Source organism: Mchenga conophoros, linkage group LG4 (genome assembly GCF_057382185.1).
Source record: "Mchenga conophoros isolate Kocher_MC1m ecotype Shallow Benthic linkage group LG4, M_conophoros_male_GT1.1, whole genome shotgun sequence".
Taxonomy (NCBI): Eukaryota; Metazoa; Chordata; class Actinopteri; order Cichliformes; family Cichlidae; genus Mchenga; species Mchenga conophoros.
In genome coordinates this window covers 4,074,095-4,095,092 of record NC_140529.1, presented here as the reverse complement: position 1 = coordinate 4,095,092, position 20,998 = coordinate 4,074,095, and the positions used below count along the sequence as shown (strand labels likewise).

Below are 20,998 nucleotides of genomic sequence, written 5' to 3'. Positions count from 1 at the left end.
GTGCAAGCACATGTCCACACATTCACAGAGAGGGCAGTGGCGCATACCGATGACAACATTAACCCTCAACTTGGGTTGTCTTAAAGAGACACTATACCACTGTGACTTTTACATGTCACAGCAAAAAAGCCACCAACAGCAGGTTGAAGTGTAAACGCTGTGGGGAAACAGGAGGAGTGATACACCTCCTGTTTCCCCACAAAACAGCACAACCAAGGACTTAGAAGCACAATATAAAATACAAGTTAAAATGCTGGGTCACAAAGAACCGTGACAGACTCACCTTTAACTGCCCAAGACAAAGTTATGTGACATTAGTGATGTTTGTACTAACTTGGTTTTAAAGCTTTTACTTTAACTTATACGCTGTTCAATAGTTGTAGTTGATGATTTTATGGATAATTAAAGTCATATATAAGGAGGATTTTTGCTTCGGTTTTCTCATATTTTTTTCTCAGTCTCATCTTTTGTCATTTCAACTCCATGTGTGGCAGATTCCAACCTCAGCCAAGCTTTCCTATAACTATAAAAGACTATAAAGACACATCTCCGGGATGCACTGGTACGCATCTTCAGTGATGTATCCTGGGGTCATCAGGTGTTTCGGGTCTCACAACATCATACACCCTCGCCCAGGCGACCCAGCTGGGGGTGATCAGGCCCCGACTTGCGTACCAGTAGCTACCCACGGATCAGCCCTCTTGATCCACAGCCACCTTGTGGCTTTCTCTGCCGCTTCACTCACAGCCTGGATGGCCCTCTTCTTGGCTGCCCCAGCCACGCCCAGCCAGCCTAGGACTTTGCATAGTGATCGTCCTGCAAAGCCCCTACAACCCACTTCTATGGGCTCATAGAAAGTCTTCCAGCCCCTTCCCCTGCACTCCTGCACTAGTTCCTAGTACTTTCCTCGTTTCCTTTCATTGGCCTCCTCGATCTGCTCTTCCCAGGACACTGTGAGTTCCAGCATGATCAGCTGTTTTGAGGCCTCAGAAATAATTATCATGTCTGAACGGAGGGATGTTTTTGCAATGTTCTGAGGGAACTGTAGCTGTTTACCCAGGTCAGCCTGTAGCTGCCAATCAGAGGCTGTGTTGAAGAGGCCGGTTGTTAAATTCGGGCGCACCTGGGGTTTCTCTCCAGCCTTAATGAAAGAGATTGCCTTCCTCGGAGCATGATGATGCTTGCTGGTGCTGATTGCTGAGGCAATCTTTTCAGCAACTACTCTGAGCACCTGGTCGTGCCGCCAACGATACCGACCATCGGCCAGGGCCCTTGGGCAGCTGCTAAGGAGGTGTTCTAGGGTCCCTCTTCCAGAGCACAGGGGACAGACAGGTGTCTCGCTCTTCCCCCACAGATGGAGGTTTGCTGGGCTTGGCAGAGTATCGTATACTGCCTGCACTAGGAATCGGATCCGGTGGAAGTCTGCCTGCATGATGTTTGCCCAGGTGACCTTGCGCTGCAAGGTGCTCTCCCACCTTGTCCATGCTCTCTGCCGCTTAAGGCCTACAGCTCGACTTACTCGCCCCTCCTCCACACCTGCTCGGACCTCTTCCTGGAGTAGCTGGTGTCTCTCCTTTCCCTGTGCCCTGCTGACCTGGGCCTTTGGGAAGTACCCCAAGCCTGCTCCCCCTGTTGCTAAGACCCTCACCAGTGTTTTCTTCCTTAGGTGTGACTCCGCCACCTCAACTGCCTTCTCAGCCTTCCACTTTCTTCCTGTCCTTACCTCAATACCTGCTGATGCCACCTTGCAGTCTTTAGAATCTCTGTACTGTAGGGCTTCTTCTAGAGCGGGTATTGGACGAATGTCACCAATTTTCTAAAGAAATATATTTCAGAAGGTTCTGTTGACATGAAAATCTCACCAGATGTGGCAACAACCCATCAAATCCACACATGCAAAGTAATCAAACCACACGTTTCCATAGATTATGTGTAATAAAGAGAAATAAGACAGGGAAAAAGTCTTGAACACACTTGCTGCAGTTTGTTTAACACTTTGTACAAAAGCCTTTGTGTATGATGACAGCATCAAGATGCCTCCTGGTGGACAAATTAGTCGAACACATGTATTCTGTGCGCTGTGGGCGTGGCTCTACACAAAGTGACAGATAGTATCTGAGGTAACCACCATGAGATGCTCAAATGCTCTTAACTTGCACATCACATGTGCTCAGACGTTTCTCCACATCAACAGGGCCCCTTCTATAAACTGTGAGGATTCAGGTCAATGGCCGTTCTATCAGCTTTAGTTTCTCTCTCTGAAACCAGCTGGCTGTGTTTGGGATCATTGTTTGCTGAAATGTCAACCCTTGTTTCATCTTCATCAACACAAATTTTACACTAGAGGGTGTATTTACAAATGTACTTACAATGTCTCAGAGTTTATGAAAAATCTAATATTAAACAGTTCCTAAAATAAGCACACTGGTCAACTGGCTGATTCATTTCTTTTATTTTTGTGTCTTCAGTCTCCTGTGAATGTGGAGTCAGTGTTTCTTCCCCAAGATCTATATTTGAATTTTAAGTTGCTTTCAGATCATGTGAATGATCACACAGATCAGACTTGGTGCAGATAAAGTTAAAGGTGCAGATACATTTGAATTAAACTTGAATGAGCCCTTTCCACATCTGATCTCTGCTCTTGTTACAGTCACAGTTTCCAGGAAGCTCCACAAGTGTGACGTGCTGGAGAAGAGGTTTGTTTGGCAGCCTGACAGTCACACACTTCACTAGTGGCCAATACCACGTCTTTGCCTTATTACCTTCTCTTTGTCTTGAATCATTACTTGAAGAAGAAATGACATAACTAAAAGTTCATATTAAATAAACTGAAACTAGCAAACCCAAAGTAACAAATGAGTTTTGCATCAATCATTGGTTTTTAATTTGAGATTGTTTCGAGTTCGAAAAATGTTGAGCAACAGAACACACCAGCAGAGGCTCAGGAGAGTGCAATCAGACAATGAGTTTATTAAAACACACGCAGGAGAAGAAGTATACAGCATCACATCAGCAAAACGCCTCCCCCTAAGAATACACAAGATGATGATTTCATAGCATCAGGGTTTTACGCCCCCTCATGCGTCAATTACAGATTAAAATACATCGATTACAGTCAATGGTACATCTTAAATGTGTAAAAAGAGATACAAAAGTTCAGTTTTTGATAACACCTGCTATACATGGTAATACATTTCAAGCCTACATGGTCCCTGAAGACTGATCCCTTTCTTAACTGCTCTCCTGTCATCTGTTACCAAGTAGACTAACATGCAGTTAGAAGCTAAATGAATTCCAGACCTTTGGCCTGGCAAGTTTCTAGATTATATGTGTTTGCAAGCGTGTACGCGGCCTTCTATGTTCCAGGTCACCCACACAATGGATTGTGAAGACATAGCGCTTCACAAAGCTTGAGACCTTTAATAGACTGAACATCAACTCTGAATGAGCACAAATATGCAATGTGTATAAAATGATCATAGCTACACCTGTAATGAAAAAGGTTAATATGATGGCAAACATCTTTGATACAATATCAATCCTGTAAGTAATATTATTAAGGCAATGTTAATAATGCAGGTTATATTATTGCAGTAAAAATAATTTCTGTATCTCCACAAGATCTACGTATGTCCAAGAATGCTAATCACAAACTGCTAATGAACTTCTACCATGGAGCTCCTTCTGCTGCACACTGTGGTTCAGCTGCTGTGGAGGACAAGAGGAAACTGCAGCGGGTGGTGAGGGCAGCAGAGCGGCCCTGGGCCCGACACTAACCTCCCTCAGAGACATTTATATACTGGCAATGTCATCCTCAAGGACCCCTCGCACCCTGGACACTCACTGTGCACCACCACCCATCACATTGCACCTTATATTGCACTGATCACCTCCTCCTTTGTCTGGCATATAACTTGTATATAAAAAAAGCAGGAACTCCAGCAACACTTGAGGGAAGAAGAACAACTTTAATAATTGACCACCGCGTTTCGGCTTGTGGCCTTCATCACGGTCATAGTAAAACATTGTAAAGAATTGCTTAAATACAAGACAGGAAACAGAAAAAAATTCAAATTAACCAGTCAAAACTTCATAGATAGGTCAGCTGACATATAATAGGTAGGTATTGGTTAATTGGTTAAGTCCCGCCCAAGTAAATACTGGGCTAGATCATTAATGATGAGGAGGGGGTGACATAACCCCCATATGTCTGAAAATAACACGTGCATGAAATGCATAAGAAGGATGCTATAAATATACACACAGATTTTAAACAAACAAAACAAAAACAGGGGGGCAGTCTTTAATGGTAAAAGCACGTTAGAATTAGAAAACAAGATTACATCATCACATGGGAACACATTTGTTAAAAGAACCTTATTTATGTCTCTAAATTGTAAAGTCTCTAAAGATTAGACTTAAAATGTAGACTTAAGATGAGATGTCTAGCACGCTACTCCTTCTTTGGCTGAACTAACAAGATTACTTGAATAAACATTACTCATGTGAGAGTAATTTAACTGATAAAATTAGGATAAAAAAATTAAAATAATTCTTTTTAAAAAAGGTGTAGTTCATAAAACCTCATTGATCGAAAAATGCTCATTCATACCTCTGGGGTGCAGACTCTTAAAACGGAATATCCAAGATGCTTCTCTTTTTTTCCGGATAAAATTTATGTTGCCACCTCTTTGGTTTAGTTTAATGGCTTCAATGCCGGAAAAATAATGGTGAATTTGGATGTTTATCATTGAAGTGTCTTGCAACAGGGCTGGTTGAATCATTCCTCTTGATCGAACTTCTGTGTTCATTAATTCAATCTTTAAGAGGGCGGGATGTTTCTCCTATATATATCTTATTGCATGGGCACTGTATCATGTAGATTACATTTTTAGTTCTGCATGTGATAAAGCCCTTTGTGGCAATGGTTTTGTCACCTATAGGGTCTTTGAATGATTTGACATTTTTGGTGTATTGACAATTAATGCATCCCCCACACTTGAAATTACCATGTAGGTTATGAGTTATCAGGGTTTGATCTGGAGTGTCACCATTGGTGATCAGGTAGATTCTGTTCCAGTTATAGTCCCATAAATCATGAAGCTTGCTGCCAGAAAAGCTTCAAATCTCCTTTAAAAGCTATTTGTGGTCTTGGTTGTGGTCACTGATATCATTTGCAAAAACCCCAGTGTGAGAATTGTGTGTGTGTGTGTGTGTGTGTGTGTGTGTGTGTGTGTGTGTGTGTGTGCTTGTGTGTGTGTGTGTGTGTGTGTGTGTTTGTGTGTGTGTGCGTGTGTGTTTGTGTGTGTGTGTGTGTGTGTGTGTGCGTGTGTGTGATTAACATTATCGTGCAAACGAACCAACAGAGTTTGATTCTACCACGAAGCTTCTGATGAAACTTATCACAGTAGATCACCACCTTAGTTAAAGTGGGTGAAAGGTCACAGATAGAGACAGGGTGGGGCTGAGTGTCAGTGATGTGGGTGGAGATGGTGGAGATAAAGTGAGCAGACCAGAGGCATCCTCGCTGAGTCTCCTGTGAGACGAGCAGTTAAAGGACTCCAGATGTTCACCACAGCAGAGACAGTGAGGGGACGGAGGCCTCCTGTGGACTCACAGTCAGCTCCATGTGTGTCTGTTTGTGTTATTATCCTGTCAGGAGAGCTTAGAAGTTATTATTACATTTGTGAGGAGAATATAACCGACACCTTAGTGAAGGGGGGGGTGTCTAAAATATCTGTCAATGTCCCGTTACTGAGACAATGTGACAATGTACATCAAAGGCAACACAATTTGTCTAACATACACCTTTACAGACTAGTGTCTAAAACGCGTCTGTGTATAAGGGGGCCCCACAGTGTCAGGATCAAAGATGAAGTCATTGTATAAATTCACACTGAAATATCACTTCATAAAACTCGCCCCAGTATGAGGAGACGGGTGTGAGTGGTATGTGCACGGACGGAGGGATCAGGTCTGGAGGGGGTGGGAGGGGGGTGCCCGCGCATTCATGAAGGTGGTGTGGACGTGGAGAAGACAGGACCCACTCACAGGCTGAGGATGTGGGCGGGGTTTATGGTGATGACAGGATGAAGTGAACATGACGCACAGACGGCTGGCACAATCAAACAGGAAACACTCGCTCAGCGACCCAGAAACCCTGACATCATTCAGGGTTTCACCTTAACTCTGGAGGAGGAGTTTCACATCCTGAATGATAGGTTTTGTATTGTTGATTGTCATTTATGCTTAGAAATATTTACTCACATATGCTTAGAAGTGTATAATCATTTGTAGATTGAAAGAATGTTTCATCTTAAAGGAGGTCTGTATTAACTCTGTGTAGAAGGAAGTGAATTCATTCCTCTAGAGTGTCCTTGGTATAAATCACATACTCCCTAGGAGAGTTTATCTTTTCTTGTTGATTTATGGTATAGCAAGCACACGTATATCTGTTTAAGTATAAGAGCCTTTTGTTAGATGGACTCAGACACCTGGCACCAGCTTTAGGGAGTCTTCACAGGGTCACATCTTGACCTCACACAGATCTCTCTCACACACACACACACACACACACACACAGAGTATTCTTTGTTCACATGTATACCTATGTAAGATGTTATATGTTAATGACCCAATGCATATTCATGTAACCACAATAAAAGGAGTGCTGTGGGGAACCTGGCGGAGAGTCTGACAGAGGTCAAGTGGTGGAACGACACTTGGCTCCAGCCAGGTCTCCCATGCATGAGTAACAGAAAGAACTCTGGTGCCTTGAGTCTTGCTTTTTGCTGCGTAGCAGATTGTCCTTAACGTTCCAGCGAATAGGTTTATGCTACAAACCTATCACTGAACATGTGACAGCCTGGTTTAAAGGGACCAAAAGTAACTGGACACCTGATTCAGTTCAGGTTTATTCATCCGCTCCAAACCACAGCAGCAGTCACCTCCAGGGAACCAGCTGATCCATGTAACTAGGGACAGACCACAGCCCAGAGCACTGGTTCATGATGTGTTTGTGGACTCTAGGTTGTTTGGATAGAGATGAGATGTACACAGCAGTCTGTCTCTAATGTTTAATGAAATGTTCTGAAGATGATAATAACTTGTGATTTTCTTTTGAATGAATCTTTAATCGTGTTGTAGGGCCTCTGACTCTCATGAAGATTTTCACATCAATGTGCTTTTCACAAAGATATTAACAATGAAAATGACGTGCAGCCCTGAACTACTCATGCGTTAACTCAGCGGTTCCCAACCCCCGGGTCACGGACCGGTCCGTGAGTCGTTTGGTACCGGGCCGTGAGAGTCGAGGCTCGGTGTGAAATTGATGGTTGATAGGTTTGTAGCATAAACCTGTTCGCTGGATCGTTCAATGCAGCTACACAGCAAAGCAAGACACGAGTAGTTCTTTATGTTTCTCGTGCACGGGAGAGAACTGGACCAATGCCGTTCCTTCGCTTGACCACAGTCGCTCTCGTCCGTTCCCTCGTAACACTGTTCTTTTATTGAGGTTACATGAACATACACGTGAACAAAGGTACCAGTCTGTATGTTATGTAGGTGTGTGTGTGTGTGTGTGTGTGGAGTCAGAGTGTGACCCCATAAACGACGTCCCTAAACCTGCTGGTCTGGAAGTCCAGCAGTTCATCTAAACAAAAGGCACTTAGACTAAAACAGACATCCTACCACAAAACAATAAGAAGGTAGCACCTCTCCCATGATCCCAGGACGTGGGTGTGAATGCCAGAACACTCTGGAGTCACACAAAGTCTTTAAAGACTACTATCATTACACAATTGGTTCTACACCTGCTGGTCTGTAGAACCAAAAAAAGGCTCCTCCCCTTTGTGAGTGTGGATGCTTCATCTCTTTGCTCTTGAATGCTTTGCTTCTTATATTGATTTTTATGCTGATTTTTTCCCTTTTTTCCGTATGAGCTTACCTGCGATAGCTTCTGGACACTTATAGATCATTAGGACTAAAGTGTTCTTAACAGAAACAGCAACATTTTTATAGTTACCTTGTCCTCAGCGCTCCGTGTGTCTGTGGCCTAGACACAGCTGAAGCCTGATTACAGTGTCTGGGCACCGAGCAGCCTCAATAGCCTGGAAAGGTGCTAACCGCTAGGCTAACTAGCAACAAGATGCCTTCCCTCTCCACAGATGACTACCACAGCCTCCTGCAGAAGATTGCAGTACTGGAGACAAAGATTCATCGCTTAGAAGTAAACGTGGAGGTAAATGGACTGTGTGGAAATGAAACAACCTTGCCTTTGATTCAAAACAATGGCGATGAGCAAGCTAGTACACAGCTAAGGAGCACAGATAACATGACCAAGAAAGTAGACTCTGTGCATTATTATAAATCCTCAAGTGATAATCCCCCCTTAGACTGTCTTGGTGCAAAACCAAGACATAAATCATGTCTCCTGGAAGGGGGAGGACGTATCACAGGCAGGGCACAGCGAGCTGAAATCTCTGAAACCGACTGGCCTTCACTTCCTACGAGACAGAGAAGCTCTTCTACCCCTGTATACGGGAGGAAACAGGACTGGATAACCGTGAATAGGAAGGTTAACAACAAACCTCCAAAACAACTGAATGTGAAACTGCAGAACAGATTTGCTCCACTATCAAAGGACCCTGGATCTATATCGGACAACCATCCATCTAAAAGCAGCGAAATAAGGTCTGAAAATCTGTTGAAAAGTGAAAGGCCACAGGGAAAGCTAAAGGCTAGGCCTGAAACTCTGATTGTGGGTGACTCTGCCGTAAAGGATGTACAAAGGATGTGCGGTAAGAACACTAAAGTCCTCTGCTTTCCTAAGGATATGGTCAACAACCTGAAGGAGAGAATTCTTCAAATTGCAGATGAATATCCAACTGTGACAAACATTGTTCTGCATACAGGGTCAAACGATGTGTCCAAACAACAGTCGGAGGTTCTGAAACGGGACTTTACTGGATTATTAAATACTGTAAACTCTCTGAATGCAGCTGTATTCATCAGTGGACCTGTACCGCCGGTCAGAGGAGGAGACGAGAGATTCAGCAGGTTGTTTACACTGAATAAATGGCTTATATCAGCATGTGCTGACCACTCGGTGCATTTTATCAACAACTTTAATATTTTTTGGGAACGCAGGCATCTGTTCAAAGCAAATGGATTTAATTTTAACAAGTCAGGGGTGAAACTGTTCACCTCCAACTTGTTTTATTCCATACGTCATCCATCCGTGCTTGGTGCCAAGGCTGAGATAAACGAGGAGTTATCTCATAAAGAGGAACAAACAGTACTCCAAGAACAGACAAAGCCCAGCAGAAACCTTGAGGAGGAGCTCCATCTGCCCCCACCCGGGAAGAGCCTCAGAAAGGAGAGACATCCATGGCATCTGAGGAAGAGCCTCAGAAAGGAGAGACATCTAAGGCAAGAAGAGGGGTCCCTATTTGCCTCCAACTCTCTCAACAACACCAACGACCAGGACCAGGGACCACGACCTTCCCCAGTCCCCCAAACCCCTGACAGGCCATCACCCTCCTCCCCCTCCCTTTCTCCCTCCTCCCCACACCTGAAATTCACTGAGGAGATGATGGAGCGGGTCAATGCTGGGCTCAGATCTACCCCCCGTCCCAATCCCTTTTTGTCCCCCATAAACCCCCCACCAGAGCGGCCAAAGGTTCGCCATCGAGCCCCACCCTCAACAGAGCAATCGAAGTCACATTGCCCAGCCTCGCCCCCCTTAGTTCCTCTTCATGCCCTGTCTCCGCAGTCTGATGCGTGATGTGTGAAGGGTCCGGGCTGTGAGGATTATGGCAGTGATGACTTTTCCCAGGAGAAGCTGGGACCCTGTTTACTAGAAGGTTTTAAAATTTCTGTACTTTTAGGTGACAGGAGACATGTGGCCTGGTCAAAACACAGAGAGCTGCACTCTAAAAGATCTTTAAACATAGTAAACATACCTTGTGTGCCACAGACTGCTCCCAAACACGAGGGGACAAGTAATGCCTCTAAAACACTTAAGTTGGCTTTATTAAACATTAGATCTCTAGCTGGGAAAACATTTTTAATTAATGATTTAATCACTGAGCACAGCCTTGATTTTATGTTTTTAACTGAAACTTGGTTGGACCAAAATAACAGTGGAGCTGTTCTCATCGAGACGACCCCTCCTAACTACAGTTTTATCAGTGAGGTCAGGGCGAGCAGGAGAGGAGGAGGGGTTGCTGTCTTATTTAATGAATCATTTCAATGTAAGCAGCTATCTCCTGGAAGTTTTCAGTCTTTTGAATATGTGGCTTTACAGCTGAAGGCCCCATCCAAAGTTGTGTTTCTTAATGTTTACAGGCCTCCCAAATACTGCACAGACTTTTTTAATGACCTCAGTGAACTGCTGTCTGTGATCTGTGTTGATTTTGACTGTGTAATTATTGCTGGGGATTTTAACATTCATGTGGACAACCCTCAGGACAAAGGGACTAAAGACCTGAGTAACACTCTGGGCAACTTTGGGCTGACTCAGCATGTAACAGAGGCCACACATAATAGAGGACACGCTCTTGACCTACTGATCTCCAAAGGCCTGAGCATTTCAAAGGTTACTGTGTCTGATGTGGGCCTGTCTGATCATTACTGTGTTTTCTTTGAAAGTAAAATCTCAGCCCACACAAATATATCAACAACAGTGATCACAAAACGGTGTATAACTGAAGACAGTAGTGAGATCTTTAACCAGGTCTTCCCATTAACACCTGACCTGCCCAGAGGTTCAGTCAATGAGCTCGTCAATAGCTTCAATGCTAACATGTTAAATGTAATGGACACTATTGCTCCCATTAAGGTGAAGGTTATCTCTGGAAGGAAAAAGTCTCCATGGAGAAACTCCACACTGGTGAAAAATGAAAAAAGAGAGTGTAGGAAAGCTGAGCGCAGATGGAGAAAAACAAACCTCCAGGTTCACTATGACATCTATAAAGAGAAACTTCACAATTATAATTTACAACTGAGGAATGCAAGGAGGTCCTACTTCTCTGATATCATCACTAAAAACAGCCATAATGCTCGGGTCTTATTTTCTACAGTTGACAGGCTAACAAACCCTCCTGTGTCAGTGGCAGCTGAACTTCATTCGACCATGGCCTGCAATGACTTTGCCAAATTCTTCACAGAAAAAATCCAAAAAATTAGACAAGCAATTGGTACATCAACAGCATATCCAGGATATGTACTGTGTCCACCGAAAAACTGTTTAAACACCATGAAACAGTTTCAACCTATTAACAGCAAAGACCTGGAGGACATCTTAGGTCAACTGAACTCCTCCTCCTGCTGTTTAGATGTCCTGCCAACAAGTTTTTTCAAAAAGGTCTCAAAGACTTTAGAGTCAGACCTGTTACAAATCGTCAACTTTTCTTTATTATCAGGTGTGTTTCCAGAATCACTAAAAACTGCTGTAATCAAACCTATACTGAAAAAGGACAATCTTGACAAGACACAAATGAACAACTACAGGCCGATCTCAAATCTCCCGTTTTTAAGTAAGATCATTGAAAAAGCAGTTTCTCAACAGCTCAGTTACTTCTTAAAACAGAATAATTGCTACGATGCCTTCCAGTCAGGTTTTAGACAGAACCACAGCACTGAAACCGCTCTGACCAAAGTGTTTAATGACATGTGTCTGAATACAGACAGTGGAAAAATGTCAGTCCTAGTTTTACTGGATCTCAGTGCAGCATTTGATACAGTTGACCACAACATATTACTCAAACGACTGGAGAACTGGGCAGGTCTTTCAGGAACTGTACTAAACTGGTTCAAAACATACTTAGAAAACAGGAAATACTTTGTATCAATAGGTAACTTCACATCTGAGCAGACAAGTATCACATGTGGAGTTCCCCAAGGTTCCATCTTGGGACCCTTTCTGTTTAACATTTACATGCTCCCACTGGCACAGATTATAAACAACAACAAAATAAACTATCACAGCTATGCAGATGACACACAAATATATATCACAATGTCACCAGGAGACCAAGGCCCCGTACAATTTTCTCCAGCTAAACAAAAACAAAACTGAGGTAATAGTCTTTGGCGCCAAAGAAAAACGATTACAGGTCACCAGAGAACTTCAATCTATACATCTAAAAACCACAAACCAGGCGAGAAATTTGGGTGTAGTGATGGATGCAGACCTAAACTTAGAAAAACACATTAAGACAATAACAAAGTCAGCTTACTATCACCTCAAGAATATATCAAGGATAAAAGATCTGATGTCTCAACAGGACCTGGAAAAACTAGTCCATGCATTCATCTTTAGTAGGCTTGATTACTGTAACAGCATCTTTACAGGTCTACCTAAAAAAAAATCAGTCAGACAACTACAGCTCATTCAGAACTCTGCTGCTCGAGTCCTCACTAAGACCAAAAAAGTGGACCACATCAGTCCAGCTCTGAGGTCTTTACACTGGCTGCCTGTCCGTCAGAGGATAGACTTTAAAGTTCTGATGCTGGCCTATAAAGCTCTGAATGGTTTAGGACCAAAATACATCAATGACCTCCTGACCCAGTATGAACCATCCAGATCCCTCAGGTCATCTGGATCCGGTCTTTTATCAGTTCCCAGAGTCAGAACCAGACACGGAGAAGCTGCATTCAGCTTTTATGCTCCTTATATCTGGAACAAACTCCCAGAAAGCCTCAGATCAGCTGAAACACTCAGTTTATTTAAATCCAGGTTGAAGACTCACCTGTTCTCAGCTGCATTTGAATAAAGCACCAAATCCACACTTTTAAGCTTAAATTTCAACACTTACACTAACTACTGATTTTATCTACCGTTCTGATTTTATCTGTTTTGATTTTATATACTGTTGTTTGTTTGTTTGTTTGTTAACTAGTTAGTTAGTTTATTTGCTTGTTTTAATCAATTTTAAATCATGCTTTTTATTTGTTCTTGTTTCTAATGTCTCTGTAAAGCACTTTGAATCACCTTGTTGTTGAATTGTGCTATACAAATAAACTTGCCTTGCCTTACACCTCTAAGCATATATGGTTAGATATTCCCCAATAACAATGACAATGATAAAATATAAATCCAACAATGGTTTTCAGGGTTTTTATCGTTAACTTCGTTTCCCTGGGTCTTTTCCCGTGTTGTAGTCGTGTGTCTTATTTTGAAAGAAATGTTTACGCGTTACCATAGCGACCAGAGAGCATTAAGGCTGCAGACAGGTGCATCCAACCAACATTTTATTTTCCCTTATTTGATTTATGGACCTAACTGTATGAACTGGACTTTGGCTTTAATTCTGCTCCTCTTCATCATTGCTGTGTTGCATTTCCATCATTCTGCTGCTGGATTCACTGCAGGCTTTAACAAACACTCCTTTGGGTCCAGGCCCAGCCACGTGTTTGTAAGCTGCTGTGCTCCTCACAAATAAAGCCTGAAGCAGCTCAGACTGTTAGAAGCAGCACTGAGCCCTGTTACAGTTATAGTGTTAGAGCAACGGCTGCAGCCTACAGCATTTAAACTAGCTGACAGTAAACACATCAGTCCAGATGTTACCACATTACTTTGTGATGCTGAGAGTTAAAGGAGACTGGCTGATTAAAATCCCATTCCTTACATCACCGTCCTCTGCTCTGACTGCTTTCATTTAATCACAATCAGAATACTTTTTTGATCCCCAGGGGAAATTATTTAGGTTACAGTGCTGCAGCACAAACAGGAACAAAGACACAACACACTAAGTAAGAAATAGCACAATATACACAATATATACATGCATACATATAAGTCACTTATAAGTAACATGTGAGTGCTGGGGTCTATGACAGCAGGCAGGTCTGTATTTATGTCCAGGCTGACATGAACAGCTAGTAGTTCAGGGTTCAACACTCAGGAAAGTGTGTGACCTTCCACACTGACAGAAGATGCTAAACATGACTTTAAACTGTTGTTTGTTAAAGCCTCACAGATCTGAGAGCAGGGCTCAGTGGGTACATGAGCCTTTATACATGAAGGGTTTCTGTTTCCAGGAGAGGAAACATGTGATCCAGCTGTGTTTGGTCACATGGATCTGCTCTGCATGGATCACCTGACTAAAACATGTTGTTATTATTGTTCTTACAGTCTTAAATTGGTACATCAGGCGGGTCACATGACACCCGGGGGTGACAGCAACATCTTTCCTCTTTAGAAAGCTGCTCTCTGTCCCAGGAGCTGTTGTCACAGTAACAGCAGGAACAGGAAGTCACATGCTCTCTGCTCTGTGATTGGCTGCTTCTTATCTCAGCTTCCTGCAGAGGGTGGGGTCTGCTGATAACGCACACCAACAGAAGTGTGACTTTCACTTCCTGTTTATTGCTGTTGTTCTTAAAGCTCTCAGACGATGCTGCAGCGCCCCCTGCTGACACAAACTCCTCCCTCTGTCTCAGAGGTCACAGGTCAGCCTGCTGCAGAGGGTCTGCCTGTTCATGGACTTCCTGTTACAGAGACGGGTCTCAGCGTCAACACTGGTTTCTGATTGGACGGTGTGGAAACCCAGCTTCCTCCAGCCGAGTGATGTGTGGATTCATCACTCTCTGTGGATCAGTGTAAGTCTGTGTGTGGGTCAGCTGCAGGACTTGCTTGACCTTTGACCCTGGCAGACAGAGCTGGTTACTGCTGTGTGACTCCTGCCGTCGCTCCACTTTAAATTTTACTTAAAATAAGTCCTGACATGGCCCCGCCCCCTCTGACCTGCTGCTCCTTGATGTGCTGAGGACACAGCGGAGGCTCAGAGGGGGCGGGGCTTTTCCCGTGGTGGTAACCAAACTGCATTAGGTCACTGCACAGCCAGTGTTTAACCACACCTCTTCTGACTGACCTTTGACCTCTGACATGTTGATTTGATCCTTATTTAATGACGTCTTTTATCTAGTGATTTAATTCTGTGTATTTATATGTGATGGTGTTCCTGCGTTCAGCCTCAGCTGATATCCACAGACGCTCCTATTGGCTGGTTTTAAAAACACACTTTTCCATTAAAGAGACTCTTTTAAAAACACGTCTGCCTGAAATTCACATTTCATTTATTTTGGGGGATTTTAACAGAGAGATAGAACTTTATGAATCCCTCATGTTTATCCTCCAGGAAATCCAGTTCGTAGCAGCAGAACACCGACAAATCTTTACACAGCACAGAATTAGGATATCAAATAAAGGGGAATAAGAGAATATGAATATAAGCATAAATATATACATATATACACAGACCTCACACAGAGACAGCAGCTACACTGTGTGTGGATGTGATCCACAGTCACAGCTGTGGGTTTCAGTCAGTGTGTCTCTAACTTCATGGTCACATTTCAAAGCTTATTGGAGCCAGAAGATGTTCAAGTAAAAGATTTGTTGCTGTACTCGTCTACCAGGATAACAGGAGGTTCATAAAGCTGTGTAATACTTCAGCTTTACATCATGCAGTAGTAGTTTATTAAACCCCCCAAAATATGACTATCCAGAGTTGGGACCAGGAAGCAGAGTTGCAGTCTTACACGCCTCTCTGCAGCTTCTCTCCTCCTGCTACCCCCCCAAAAACCCATCTCCATAGAGACTGTGTCAGCTTCCAAACAGACAAAAACAAACTAAAAACCAGCAACAAACAACTTAAACATAAACAATCACAAAGAAAGAACAATACAGTTTCCACATCTGAACCAAAGAGTAAAACAGTGAAATGTGGATTATTAAACATTAGGTCTCTCTCCTCCAAGTCTCTGTTAGTACATGTTAGTAAAAACATTTCTGCATTTTACCCATATTTTATTTTTAACTCAAAATCAAAGATTCCAGATTCTCCTACATGTTGGTTTTGAATCAGATAGGACGACAGATTTCAGGTGGCCCTGTGTCTTTCTCTATTACATTTGCCACTGTGTAACTCAAAGTTATTTAAGGACTAGTTTATTTCAATGGATGAGTTTACTGACTGACGCGCAGAAGAAATAGTTCTTTATGGAGCCTAGATGGTGTGAATGATGAGACCAAAGACTGCAATATCTTGTACCAAAAATATATTGAATAAATGGAGGAAAGGGGAAATGGAACAAAATAATTACAGTTTTTACCGAATGCCTAAACACTAACTGTGAATCCTGTAGCACAATCTCTAAAACTATTCAGACTTATAGCAAAACCACTCACTGAGTGTGCAAAACTAAAAGCACAAAAACTGCTTTGCACTCAGTTTGCAATTTTGTAACACACACTTTGCAAGACTGTAGGCACAATTCACTGCACAACACTCAATTACCAAATTTCCAACACACTCCTAGCAAAAGTATACACATGTATGGCTATCATTAACACTAATTTGCCAACTGTCTGGCACACTTTCACATGTGAAAACTTTCTTAGATAATTAGTTCACTTTGCAATCAGCCTAAGCACTATAATACAGGTAAGCTGTGTGTGCGGAGTACAATGGAGGGAGCAGAAAGAGTGAGAAGTAGAGGAGGCCGAGGAAGAGGACGTGGAGGTGAAGAAGTAGGATGAAGAGGACGACAAGGACAAGGAGGAGCAAGAGGAAGACGAGGAGGGGGCAGAGGAAGCATGTTCACTGCAGACCAAGTAACCCATATAGTCATTATGGCGACTGCAAATAATCCTATACTTGGAAATAAACACTTGTGTTTGTTTTGATGTGTTTGAATAAACACCAGTACTTGAAGTTTGGATCCCTCTATGCTTATGGATCTATGACAGAAGTATGAGCTCAAACTGACATAGCCTACCTTGTGCACAGAGAAAGCAAAAGCCAGATGTGTTTTGTATTCATACCATCAGTGTGCAGTTGGCGCATTGTGTGCTTAGTAGATGATGGCTTGTGTGTACTGTTTGATACGGAAACACCATTTTTACGAAGGTGTGAGGAGTTAATCTAGCTGTGTTTGCTTTTGCAAGAGAACTACAATGTTTTGATTATTGGGTGACAGGTTTTCTTATTTGTGTGAAGAGTTTTGCAAAATTAGCCAATAGTTACAAAAAATGTGCTTAAGCAATCAGAAAAAACTGTAATACAACACACAACATAAATGCCCACAATTAAATAATAAATCAATGCTGTGATCTTTCTGTGCAAAAGTCCTTTTTGGTCCTTTTCTTTTTAAAGTTCACTTTTAAGGTATTCCTCCTTAGAGTCCAGCTTCATACAAATGGGGAAATATGTCCGTAATCCAAAGACGGCTAAGTGGGGGAAAAGAGGGGAAACAAAGAATGGTCCTACCGGCTCGCCACTTCAATATGAAGAAGATTAATTCAAAGGGAGGGAACAAAACCTGACCTGTAGGTCAGAAAAACGTCCATTAGCACATCAAGTTCGATTCAGTTTACCGGTAAACAAATATATTTTTCTGCAAGCCTATGTAACAATGCAAATCATCATCAACCAATGTACAACAGTTAAATTATTAATTATCTTGGCTACGTAGCTTAATCTATACATTCCAGTAGCGTTCGCTACAAACAATACAAAAACAACAATAAAGGAAAACAGCTGTCTAACAGACAGCATAGCCGAATTCAAGGCAACACATAACAATAATCATTCAATCGCACTTTGTTTCAAAGTAAGCCCATTAAAGTGCTTAAGTAAATAAAAGTGTTCAAAAACAGCGGTTTTTGAGCCGGAGTTCTGCTCGCGGTGGGAACGCCCGCCGCACAAAGTCATTTTTTAATCGCGCAAACGATCGACTGGTTACTGACAACCAAAGGTTGTTTTTGGTAGATATTAAAGATCATGGGTGGGCGGGGCAAATGGAGCAGTTTTCTACAGTCGAGTAAAATTCCAGGAAAGAGCTGGGTGTGGCTTTCCTTTAAATCACATGATCAACAGCTTTAAGATGGAGGCAACTCGCTCAGTGTTTCCTGTTTCATTCTTAGACTGTGGCGATGGTAAGTAGCAGCTTTTCACTTGTTACCTGGCATCTTTTCAGCCACCAATGATAGTCATTGTATGTTATCAACATTTCACTAACTATGTTGTCTCTCATGTTTAAAATAGGCCGACCAAGAGCAAAATAGGTATGTCTGCAGACTCTGCTGTAGCCAAAGTTATCAGATCTCCTGTGTCTTTAAATCCCTAACTGCTCGATCATTATCATTTTAGAAGACAACAATTTCTCAAAGGAGGTTCAAAACTAATGCCTACAAGATTACCAAGAGGATGGTTCGGGGCTCTTACATGACTCCGGGAAGTCAACACTTGGTGGATGAGGTGTGTTACCTTTGACACTTTTAAGACAGTCCTGTTTATCACTACTAACAATAAGCAAATGTGTTTTCACTCAACAGATCCTTCACAGCATGTTGTTTCTGGGCAAAATCAACAACATCCCCTTTTCTCCAGAAGAAATCTTCCCTAATCCTTTTGTTTTGGGTTCTTTAATGAGAAGATATCCCAGGCCTTTTAAGTTGTATTCGACTCAGCTTCCCAGGCGAAGTCCCTTCTCCTGTGTGCTCGACATGGTAAGATAACTCTTCTCACATTTTCAGTCAATCTGACAAACTTCCAGTTTTTAGGAAAGTATAATGCAAAGTGCTTTTTTACTGAGAAATCCAAAGAAAATCCATACTGTACCTTATACTTCAACATATGCTTCTAGCTATACTTCTCCACCAAACACAGAGACTGCAGGAGAGCTGGAGACTTGCTTCAGAATTTGTTAGTTCTAAATAATGTCTTACAGACTCATTATTGGAGATGCTTACAGTCTTCAAGGCGTATATGATGCTGTCACTGTGTAGCTGCTGGATCTGTTAAGTCAGCTCAAAGACTCTAAATTCAGCGTGTTTTGACAGCCCGGCATAGCAAAATAGAAAAAAAAGGTCAATTAGCAAATTTAATTATAAATTAGTGAGAACAAAGATGGATTTTTGCTTATTGATTTAAAATTAAATAGATTTTTGTGACATGTTTCACCCCCTATCTTAAAATGTCTAAACCAAAAGCATCCAATGGTCCTGCATAGTTAAATAAGTCAAGCAGCGAAACAAACATGTTGATCAACTTTCTATGAAAAACAACTATATAATCAGGTGCAACACTTTGACCAGATCTGTAACTGTTTTCAGATCGTCCTGCAAAATAACTCAGAGAATGAAGAGCAAATAAAGCAGAGTCTGCAAGATCTCCTCACAGACTTGGACTTAGAAGAGAATAATAAAAAAACAGCTTTCGTCTCGTCCACCATCTGCATTTCTCAAAAATCCCAAACCAACAAATCAGAAAGGTACTGCGGAGTCTCCATGTCCACCAAAGGTCCTAACGCTGGGAAAATTATGATTGCTGCCTCCTGTCTTAGCAAATGGCATAAATATGTATCTGGTGCGGTGATGACCTATTATCCAAACACAGTCCAGAAAGATTACTTTGATGGAACAATTGAAGTACCTGGAAATATCAGGTGTGAGGCTTTTTGTCTCCGTGATGGTGCCAGAATGAAGCCTTGCAGATCATGTAAGAATTTGTTTGGCTTGAACACAGAAGACCTCAGAGTGGCCATATGGTAACTGTGCTGAAGCTGAGAGCCTGAGCAATTTGCTTGAAAATGAGAGAGAAGTTGAAACACATGTGGATGAATACTCAGCTGAAAAGGACAACAGGCAGAGAGCTGAGGATGAGGTTGGTAGGGTTCTTAGAACCGTGTTGCAAAGGATTCGGTTTAACTGGACAGGTGAATTTTACAACCCAGAACAAGAGTGAGATTTCATGAAATCATTTGCATTCATCATTCTGATAAATCAAAGATTCTCTGCTCTGACAGCATCTGTGTGGATTTTCTGTAATCACAGAGACGTGTATAAGCATGTTTACTTTCCATCTCCATGTAATTGTCACATTTAATAATTAAAACTGGCTTCTATGGGTTTTTGTTTGTTTGCTTACATATCTAGTGTTTAATGCAATATGAAGCATTATCAGACAGCATTTATTGGGAAGAATCCCATGTTTATACTGGTCTGTACCCAGGGTACACAGAAAATAAAAACATGTTTTCTTATTATGATCCCAACTATAATTTACTTAAGCAAAAGCACTACATGTGTAGTTATAATATTTATAGCAGTTACTGTTGAGCTTTAAATTTATCATCTTAAATGTTTATATGCTGATTATATTGCTTTATATAAGAAAGGCCTAACTCTGAGTACACTCTGTGCCAAAAAGTGCTGACAGGAAACTGCATGCTTTTGCAGAAACGTGCTTTTGCAGCTAGAAAGTGAAGCTGATATATATCAGTTTTAATTAGTTTTTACCAACTGCTTGCTAGGGCAATCCCACGAGTTTGGTGTTTTTGTATTGAACATGATTCCAAGTGCTTTCTATAACACATAGCAGAGGTGCCACAACAAAGACTGAGAAGAGGACAGGAAGAGACAGTGAAAGAGATGCACTCCTTCGCCATTCATGTTAAAGCGTTGCATAGCTTTAATTTTAGAGAGTGTTGCATAACTTCAGTCATTTTTCTACCACAGGTGAAGCCAAGAATTGTGAAGCTCTCTTTTGGCCAAATACCAGAATCTGTAAGAAGAAGAAAAAACAAACAATCAAATAGGTCATTATTAAGAGAACAACAATCTCTTGATGATTATCCACAGTGTCTTTGATAACTCTGAGATACAAACTGTCAAGGATATACACATCCCAGCAAACAATAGCTGTGTTTGACTAAAGCGATTAATAACAAGGACAGAGCTACAATCACTACAGTCAAACATAAAGGGCTTAATCCTGAATCCAAGTCTGAGCTGTGATGCCGTTGGTGCTGAAAGCTGCTCAGATCCTGAAGCTGCACGTTTTGTCTCTCTCTAACCAAACCAGCAGCAAAAGAAGACACATTTCGCTTGACATAAACATTGTCATGAATTCCCTCTTACTTTTGCTGGTTTGCTTCCACCACCATTAAAACACACACAGAAAAACAACACAGCACAGCTCTCTGCCTCTCT

General features: G+C 42.0%; 1 long non-coding RNA gene and 1 pseudogene across 1 annotated transcript in view; one reads left to right on the top strand and one right to left on the bottom strand.

Moving 5' to 3' along the window:
• The window catches only part of LOC146575304 (uncharacterized), a 429,876-nt gene that overhangs the window by 180,006 nt on the left and 228,872 nt on the right, over positions 1-20,998 (bottom strand). The window lies entirely within an intron of this gene.
• On the top strand, positions 7,906-19,916 carry LOC146575315 (uncharacterized; annotated as a pseudogene).